Source organism: Scleropages formosus, chromosome 17, assembly GCF_900964775.1.
Source record: "Scleropages formosus chromosome 17, fSclFor1.1, whole genome shotgun sequence".
Taxonomy (NCBI): Eukaryota; Metazoa; Chordata; class Actinopteri; order Osteoglossiformes; family Osteoglossidae; genus Scleropages; species Scleropages formosus.
The window spans coordinates 22,616,476-22,624,105 of NC_041822.1; the positions used below are offsets into that span (position 1 = coordinate 22,616,476).

Sequence of the window (7,630 nt, forward strand, 5' to 3'; positions counted from 1 at the left end):
GCTTTACGAACACGTCCGGCACACGGAGCCAGAAGCTCAGCATTTCCCAGCTGGGACACCGCTGGACATTTCACACTCCAGCCAGTGGAAAGAAGCCAAGACTGATACTGTACCGTTTTCTCCGTACTGTTTGTATTTCTCTGTCGTTTTTGTCCAGTAAACAATGGTACAAGCACATCCAATTCACTGGAAATAGAATTAAAACATAACACTATCTAACGGTGGGAGCAGACAGCGTTATATCATCAGTGTACAGTGTGTGAAAGAGCTCCTCCCAAGGCGGCTCGGAGGACACATGAGGCCCAAGCGCTTCAAACAATCACCTTTGCCCAAGAAATTATGTATATTAACTTATATATTTCTCAATAAGTTTGAATCACCCAGCCCTTTTATTCTTCCTATCACTTACCTTTGTATTACCTTTGCATTCATTCCTAATGGATGCAGGTTCACTGATGTGTGAATGACAAGAGGTGGCGGAGTGGTTCGATCCATTCCTTCGCACTCAGAAGACTAGGGTTTGAATCCTGCTCCTGCTGTAGCACCCTTGATCAAAGTGCTTACTCTGACTTGACATACTAAAAATCACCCACCTTAAAGGGGTGAATAAGTGTACCTAGCTTTTGTGTTGGAGAAAATCACATGTTGTATGAAGTTAGTTATTCAATAACTACACAGCTTCTGTAACGGTTTGTTCGACGTTATGTTACTGATCCCGTGGCGGGCTTGATTTTACTGTCGATTTTGAGTTCAGACCTGTCCGAAGCATTAGCAGCATGGTAACAATGCTTGTTTCATTTAGAAAAATGCTGTTTGTTCGTTGGACTGACGTGTGTATTGTATTGCCACCGTATAGGTTCATGTCCCGCGCTCTGTCATGTGGAAGTGTTTGTCAGCTCTTGAGCACCAAACACCATATAAATAGACATTTTTTGTAACAGACCATTGTCCCTAAATAACTGTGACGGTTCCTATTTTCCCGACGTGTTTCAGCAGTCGGAGGCCCAGGCGCAGTCGATTATACCGACACCACTTTAATTGGGCTAACCTCGAAGGTCACACAAAAGGAAAATGAAAACAGCTCCAAAAAAAGGAGAAAAAAATTACAGTTTCCGACATTACCATCTGGGCCTTTCTTTTCTGCGGCTGAATGGGGGACCAGAACGATCAAATTAAAAAACGCGAGGCTCCTCCTGAGCCGCGTTTATTGATTTCAAACCAATACGACAAATTCCAGACCCAAGCAGATTTTGATACCTTTGTTCAGTTTTGAAACTACTGAAACCGGAGGGATAGAAAGATGGAACGATGGCTGGAAAGACACTGCAGGTTCTGTCGTGTTGTCACATGACCCAGAAAAGACCAACTGGTACCTCGTGATGTTCTCATAGATGAAGAACCCAACCCTAAGTTCAGAAGCCCTGGGGAGGGTGGGAGCCATATCATAATGATCCCCTATGAACCGACCGAATGGCAAGAATATAACTGAAGTCTGGTTCACATATAACTTCTAATAATTTGGTTTTTTTAAGGTACAGCCCCCTCATTCTGAGTGCTCACAGCTATAAGCAGGTGGAATTTGTACCCAAAATTCATATAATGAGATATCAGCTCATGAAAAATTCCTTATGAAAATATACATTTCAATTTACATCAGCTGATTCGTCCAAGGCTACTAACATTGTAAGGTTTTTGTAGAACTCTTGGAATTATAGTGTGGGGGATGTTTCCCTGACACACATTAAATACATATACATATATATACATACACACACGTTTCATCACTTCAGGCCTTAAACTTGCCTTGTGTAACAATTGACATAATATTGTTCTCTCCAAATTACAAGAGTTTTTGTATTCAGTCTCTTGCATGTGTGAGTTTCAAACGGAGAGAAAGCAGACAAGGTCATGGAGAAAGAAGTAGAGCGAGCATAACCCTGTTAAAAGTGCATTATGGTGGACTGACTCATATTGATTCAGTGACCACTTCTTTTCCAAAGTAACTTACACTGATTTATACTAATTTTACTACAGCCCTTCAAGGTAGTCGCAGTCTTAAAATCTCATGCTCCAGGTGAGGCTCAAACTCACAACCTCAGCATCACACCCATGAGAACTGCTATATAAGTACCATGCGCTAACCAATTGCACTACTGGAGCCTAAGATATTGAGAGATACCTGTTAACCTCTATTGTGAGTTGTTGTTCCATCCCAGAGAGTGTATTTCTCCTCTTGTCAACTAGGTGTACTTACTGACAAATTTTTAGGTATACCTGAATGTTCTCATATACAGCTCACATCTCACAGTTAGTGAGTCACATGGTTGTGCAGTCCCCAAAACTGGATGAATAGAAACTGCTTAGAAATTGATGAAAAGAATGAATCCGTTGACACGTAACAATAGTACAGACTGGTGGTGGTGGTGGTGGTGGTGTAATGTTTTGGGGGATGTTTCCCTGACACAAATTAAATATATGTGTATACACATATACACATAAATACAGATACATATATATATATATGAATACATACTGTAAATATTGATGTATAGATGTATCTTCATACATATATAAATATATATTCACTGAATTTGCTTCGGGGGGTGCAGTGGTGCAGTGGATTGGACCGGGTCCTCCTCTCCAGTGGGTCTGGGGTTTGAGTCCTGCTTGGGATGCCTTGTGACAGACTGGCGTCCTGTCCTGGGTGCGTCCTCTCCCCCTCCAGCCCTAAGCCCTGTGTTGCCAGGTTAGGCTCTGGCTCCCTGCGATCCCAAATGGGACAAGTGGTTCAGAAAATGTGTATGAATTTGCTTCTTATTTTAATGACTTTCTCACCTCATATTGCTGGCATGGTGTCAATGACTCGAAATACACCAAACATATTGAAAAGCAGAAAATTCAGAATGTTAGTTCTAGCGATCAGTCCCAGGTAATGATTAACATATGTAACTGCTTTAGTGATTGTGAACTACCTTACTCACACTGCTTATTTTCTTTTATTAACCATTACGTAGCTGATTTGTCCAAAGCTACGAACAACGTCAAGTTTTTGTGAACTGATATTGTACTCAAGCAAATTGTCTCTTGTGTGTGTGAGTTTCAAATGAACAGAAAGGGGATAAGGTGATTGAGAATAGAGCAGAGCAAATACAACCCTGTTCAAAGTGCATTATGGGAGATTGCCTCACATTGATTCCATGCAGACTTTTTTCCGGAGTAACTCAAGCTGATTTACCCATTGATACACGTGGGCTATTTTAACTGCAGCACTTCAAGGTAGGGGCAGTCTTAAAATTTCATGCTCCAGGTGAGGCTCGAACTCACAACCTCGGCATCACTCTCGTGAGTACTGCTATATAAGTACCACGCGCTAACCAATTGCGCTACTGGAGCCTGACACCCCTGATGGTGACAGTAAACTTCTATTGTGACTTCTTCTTGTTCCATCCCAAGGAGTGTATTCGTCCTCTTGTTCACTACATGCACTTACCGACCACTTTTTAGGTATACCTGGATGTTCACACATTCATCTCACATCTCACAGTTAGTGAGTCACATGGTTGTGCACTCCCCAAAACTGGATGAATGGAAACTGCTTAGAAATTGGTGAAAAGAATGAATCCGTTGACACATAACAGCAGTACAGACTGGTGGTGGTGGTGTAATGTTTTGGGGGATGTCACAAGAAAATTATCTCTTGTGTGTGTGTGTGAGTTTCAAATGAACAGAAAGGGAACAAGGTGATTGAGAATAGAGCAGAGCAAATACAACCCTGTTCAAAGTGCATTATGGGAGATTGCCTCACATTGATTCCATGCAGACTTTTTTCCGGAGTAACTCAAGCTGATTTACCCATTGATACACGTGGGCAATTTTAACTGCAGCACTTCAAGGTAGGGGCAGTCTTAAAACTTCATGCTCCAGGTGAGGCTCGAACTCACAACCTCGGCATCACTCTCGTGAGTACTGCTATATAAGTACCACGCGCTAACCAATTGCGCTACTGGAGCCTGACATGTCCAGTGGTGACAGTAAACTTCTATTGTGACTTCTTCTTGTTCCATCCTGGAGCGTGTATTCGTCCTCTTGTTCACTACATGCACTTATGTTGCACTACAGGTATACCTGGATGTTCACGCATACAGCTCACACCCCACAGTTAGTGATCACATGGTTTTAGAAATTATGCAGACAAGGTTGAGAGGTATGGTTGCTGCCTGAGTGTTGGTTTGAATGGACAAGACATGCACAGAAGGGCATCTCAGAACACAAAACTCATCAAACATTAAAACAGACGGGCTACAGCAGTTCCGTGGCAGGTTAATCTGCTGTGGGCTGAGATCAAGCGAATAAGTCTCCAGTTTGCATGCAGTCCCCAAAACTGGATGAATGGAAACTGCTCAGAAATTATCGAAAAGAATGAATCCGCAGACCCATGTCAACAGTACAGACTGGTGGTGGTGGTGTAATGCTGTGGGGATGTTTCCCTGGCATACAATAAATATGAATATATAAACACACACACACACACACACACACACATTTTCAGAACCGCTTGTCCCAGACGGGGTCACGGGGAACCGGAGCCTACCCGGCAACACAGGGCGTAAGGCCGGAGGGGGAGGGGACACACCCAGGACGGGACGCCAGTCCGTCACAAGGTACCCCAAGCGGGACTCGAACCCCAGACCCGAATATATAAATATTAACCCATAAATACATCTAACACAGAATGGCTGAAGCCGCTTGTCTCAAGCAGGGTCGCAGCAAGCCAGAGCCTGGCCCAGCAACACAGGGTGTAAGGCTGGAGGGCAAGGGGACACACCAAGGAGAGGATGCCAGTCCATCACAAGGCACCCCAAGCAGGACTCAAACCCCAGACCTGCCAGAGAGCAGGACCTAGCCATACCCACTGCACCACCGCATCCCCCTTGAATGTGTGTGTATACATATGAATACAGAAAAATGTATATACAGCCATATCTTCATACATATATATTCACTGAATTTGCTTCTTATTTTTCATTGACATTCTCACCTATTATTGGCAGACTGGTGGCAATGACTCCAAATTCACCGAACATATTCAAAAACAGAAAATTCTGAATGTTAGTTCTAGCAATGAACCCCAGGCAATGACAGACATATGACCCTGCTTTAGTGATTGTGAACTACCTTACTCATACTGCTGTTTTTTTTTTTTATTAACCATTACATAGCTGATTCGTCCAAGGCTACGAACAGTGTGAAGTTTTTGTACTCAAGCAAATTGTCTCTTGCGTGTGTGAATTTCAAGTGGACAGAGAGCAGACAAGGTGATGGAGAAAGGAGCAGAGCAAACACAAGCCTGTTGAAAGTGCATGATGGCAAATTGACTTGTTGATTCAGTGAACATTTGTTTCCAGAGTGACTTACACTGATTTACCCATTGATACACATGGGCTATTTTAACTGCAGCACTTCAAGGTAGTGGCAGCCTTAAAATTTCATGCTCCAGGTGAGGCTCGAACTCACAACCTCGGCATCACTCTCATGAGTACTGCTATATAAGTACCACGCGCTAACCAACTGCGCTACTGGAGCCTGACACCCCTGATGGTGACAGTAAACTTCTATTGTGACTTCTTCTTGTTCCATCCCAAGGAGTGTATTCGTCCTCTTGTTCACTACATGCACTTACCGACCACTTTTTAGGTATACCTGGATGTTCACACATTCATCTCACATCTCACAGTTAGTGAGTCACATGGTTGTGCACTCCCCAAAACTGGATGAATGGAAACTGCTTAGAAATTGGTGAAAAGAATGAATCCGTTGACACATAACAGCAGTACAGACTGGTGGTGGTGGTGGTGTAATGTTTTGGGGGATGTCACAAGAAAATTATCTCTTGTGTGTGTGTGTGTGTGTGAGTTTCAAATGAACAGAAAGGGGACAAGGTGATTGAGAATAGAGCAGAGCAAATACAACCCTGTTGAAAGTGCATTATGGGAGATTGCCTCACATTGATTCCATGCAGACTTTTTTCCGGAGTAACTCAAGCTGATTTACCCATTGATACACGTGGGCAATTTTAACTGCAGCACTTCAAGGTAGTGGCAGCCTTAAAATTTCATGCTCTAGGTGAGGCTCGAACTCACAACCTCGGCATCACTCTCGTGAGTACTGCTATATAAGTATCACATGCTAACCAATTGTGCTACTGGAGCCTAAAGATTATCTTACAACCCCCTGCTGTTTTCTCATCTCATTTTACTGGCCTTTAGAGGACTAAGAATAGCATGAACCAGTCTTCTGCAGGAGATGTTTTGCACCCTTTTTGACCAACGTCTAAAAAACGATCCTGTGATTGTGACTGTGGTGCGAAGACACGTTACCATGTTCGGCCCTTAACTCTTTGCCTCTTGTTTCCTCTCACAGTTATCTTTCCCAGGAACAGCTGAGCTGGTCGTCTCTGTTTAGTCTAACAGTGCAGATTAGGCTCATTTCGGCATTTCGCAGCATCGTTCGACCGCAAGCTACGGTGCGACGTCATACCAACACAAATTCAACGCACACTGAAATCTCAAAGCCTTGTTCGTATGCCTGTGTCCGATCATCACCTGACACCTGGACGAGTATTAGTTAATTGATAAAAAAAACAAAAACCTTTTTCTGGCGCAAGGCGTAGAGTGGTTTGTACTGACTGTTCCTGAGCCGTCCATAGTGATGTGGGTTCGAATCCAGCTCAGTCTGTGTGGAGCTTTTCATGTCCTCCCCGTGTCCATGTTGGTTTCCTTTGGGTGCTCTGGTTCCCTCCCACAAAACAAAGATGTGTTTCAGGTGAACTGGTAACTCTCAATTGCTCATGGTGTGTGTGTGTGTGTGTGTGTGTGTGAGACCCAGTTACATTCTTCTGTCATATAAATGACTGAATGATTGTAGCGAGTTGAGTGCTACTCTATCCAATGCTATAAGCTGACACGGACAAAAGCGTCAGGTCATTACTGATCATAATTTTACATCACTTTTAAGAAGCGGCTGCTAAATTAATACATTTGACATGCAGACAGTGAAAGTGTGTTTATCCCAAACGCGCTGCTCCTGCCTGTCCGGCCACACCGCGACTGTCTCGTCCCTTCTTTTCCCACTCGAAGTTCAGACGCCTCTGAAACTGCAAGCTCGTGCCAGAGATTTTCCCATCATGCCCCACCGAAGGGTGGCAGCTCACAGAGACGGAGCTTCGCTCAGGCCTTCCTTTGTTTTGTGCGTGTGTTTCTTTTTCCCCCCGCAGACGGCTTTTCCCGGAGGCGCACCTCCTCTCGGCCTGAAGGAAGGTAGTTGTGGAAGAGCGCTTCCCGTCTGCCTCCCTCTCCCCCACATGACCTCTGCGTGACACGCCCCCCCACCGGATCCTCGTACCCCGACCCACCCTGAGTTTAGGCCTGGCGCTCCACTGTATGAATGAGTCCCTGCTTGCATCTTCCTGCAATCCGCACAATTCGCAGAAGCCCCTTGACGGCGACCTGCGGAGCCCAGATTGAGAGCCAGAAATTAATTCCCAGAAACACATTCCCGCCTCTGTCGTATTCCCCACGAGTCTTAAAACACGTAACAAAAACGGTGCTCAGAAATTCCATCAAGACACCAG

At 44.3% G+C, this 7,630-nt stretch overlaps 3 non-coding genes across 3 annotated transcripts; all 3 read right to left on the reverse strand.

Moving 5' to 3' along the window:
• Positions 1-3,299: 3,299 nt before the first annotated feature.
• On the reverse strand, positions 3,300-3,393 carry trnai-uau (transfer RNA isoleucine (anticodon UAU)). The gene is made up of 2 exons: positions 3,356-3,393; positions 3,300-3,335 (listed from the first exon to the last, which is right to left on the reverse strand). It is a non-coding gene; the product is annotated as a tRNA-Ile (tRNA).
• A 523-nt stretch (positions 3,394-3,916) lies between these two features.
• Positions 3,917-4,010, reverse strand: trnai-uau (transfer RNA isoleucine (anticodon UAU)). Its single transcript has 2 exons — positions 3,973-4,010; positions 3,917-3,952 (listed from the first exon to the last, which is right to left on the reverse strand). It is a non-coding gene; the product is annotated as a tRNA-Ile (tRNA).
• Positions 4,011-5,489: 1,479 nt separating this feature from the next.
• On the reverse strand, positions 5,490-5,583 carry trnai-uau (transfer RNA isoleucine (anticodon UAU)). Its single transcript has 2 exons — positions 5,546-5,583; positions 5,490-5,525 (listed from the first exon to the last, which is right to left on the reverse strand). It is a non-coding gene; the product is annotated as a tRNA-Ile (tRNA).
• Between the last annotated feature and the right edge of the window lie 2,047 nt (positions 5,584-7,630).